The sequence below is a fragment of the Sorex fumeus genome, unplaced genomic scaffold (genome assembly GCF_029834395.1).
Source record: "Sorex fumeus unplaced genomic scaffold, SorFum_2.1 ptg000032l, whole genome shotgun sequence".
NCBI classification, from domain to species: Eukaryota; Metazoa; Chordata; class Mammalia; order Eulipotyphla; family Soricidae; genus Sorex; species Sorex fumeus.
In genome coordinates, this window is record NW_026606089.1 from 12040679 (window position 1) to 12042644 (window position 1966).

Sequence of the window (1966 nt, forward strand, 5' to 3'; positions counted from 1 at the left end):
CCTCTGCAGGAATGTCGGGGGAAAGTCTCTCTTTTTGATGAAACAGCGATGAGGTGATGTCTGGGTTTTTTATATCCCATTGCTGAGCTGGTGCCAGACGCGGAAGCCAGGCCAGATTCCATTAGCCACATTTGTCCTCTGGCTCCGTCCCTGAAGGTGGGGACCTTCTGGGGGTCCAGAGGGTAGTTGACCGTTGGGAACAACAGCCAATAAACACAGTTTTAAGACCCAGAATAAGCACTGAGAACTTTGCTATGGTTCCTAAGAACCTCGCTTGTGTGTTAAAATCTTTTTTTCCTCTTTACCAAGATAAGGGGCTCTTTGAGGGACTGGGAAATAATATAACAGACCAAGCACACGCTGTGTTTGCAGGAGGCCTAGATTCTACCCCCAATGACACACGATCCCCCGAACACTGCCAGGAGCAGTCCCTGAGCACGGAGCTGAGAGTAGCCCCTGAGCACTGCTCCCCCCCCAAAAAAAAATAAAAGAAGGAAGAAAGAGGGCCAGAGAGATAGTACAGTGTGCAGGGCCTTCCACACGGCTGACCTAGGTTTGATCTCTGCACCTCATATGGTCCCCTGAGCACCACCACAAGGGATCCCTAAGTATAGAGCCAGGAGTAAGCCCTGAGCACCACTGGGTGTGAGGAAGGAAGGAAGGAAGGAAGGAAGGAAGGAAGGAAGGAAGGAAGGAAGGAAGGGGAAAAAAGGAGAAAGGAAGAAAGAATGTCTTATCATTAACCCGATTTTGGAGGGCGAACTAAAGCCAAGATAGATTAATAATCTTACCCACAAGAACCCAGCAATTTCAAGCCCTGAACTTAATCCTGTTGATCCGCCTTTCCACTGAACTTCTGATGCCTGTATCTTTCCTATCAGTGGTCTGGAGAACTGAGATAGTTGGTGATTCTGTTAGAGAACCATATTTTAAATGGGGTGGGATGGGGGGAGGGAATCCTTAAAATAGTATGTGCTTGTATAAAAAATATTCAGTTACAGAACTGTCTGAGGTATTCAAAGTCCCAGAAACCCTCCTCCCTAGAGAGAACCGCTAGTTTTATACTCCTCCAGATTCTTGTGCGTATTTGCAAGTACTGCCATACTGCTGCCCTCCCGTTGATCGTCGATTTGCTCGAGCGGGCCCAGTAACGTCTCCATTGTGAGACTTCTTGTTACTGTGTTTGGCATATTGAATACTCTTGGTAGCTTGCCAGGTTCTCCAAGAGGGGCGGAGGAATCGAACCCGGCTCGGCCGGGCAGGCTGTGCGCAAGGCAAATGCCCTACCGCTGTGCTATCACTCCAGCACGAAATAGCTCAGCTATGTAGCCGAAATAGCTCAGCTGGGAGAGCGTTAGACTGAACATCTAAAGGTCCCTGGTTCAATCCCGGGTTTCGGCAGTTGCCATATTTACAGGTAAATAGTATTTATATTTATGGGGGTTATTTTTGTTTGAGTGGGTTTGGCCACACTCAGAAGTCCTCAGGGACCACTCCAGGCAGTGCTCGGGAGCCATGTGTGGTGCCAGGGATCAACCCTGCGTTGACCACAGGTGAGGCAAACACCTTACCCCTTTTTCTCTGGCCCCAATGTTTATGTTTTGTTTGTTTGGGGCCACACCTGGCAGTGCTCAAGACTTTTTTTTTTTTTTTTGCTTTTTGGGTCACACCCGGCGAAGCTCAGGGGTTACTCCTGGCTTTGCACTCAGGAATTACTCCTGGCAGTGCTCAGGGGACCATATGGGATGCTGGAAATCGAACCTGGGTCGGTCGCATGCAAGGCAAATGCCCTACCTGCTGTGCTATCACTCCAGCCCCAGTGCTCAAGACTTACTCCTGGCTCTTATTCAGGGATCTCTCCTGGCAGTGCTTGGGAGATCATCTGTGGTGCGGGGGATCAAACCCAGGTCAGCTATATGCAAGGAAAGTGCCTACGCACTCTACTTTTGCTCCTGCCCAGTATTTT

The 1966-nt window shown here is 49.4% G+C and overlaps 1 non-coding gene across 1 annotated transcript; it reads left to right on the forward strand.

Annotated features, from left to right (window-relative positions):
- Positions 1-1328: 1328 nt before the first annotated feature.
- On the forward strand, positions 1329-1401 carry TRNAF-GAA (transfer RNA phenylalanine (anticodon GAA)). The gene has a single exon. It is a non-coding gene; the product is annotated as a tRNA-Phe (tRNA).
- The last annotated feature ends 565 nt before the right edge of the window (positions 1402-1966 follow it).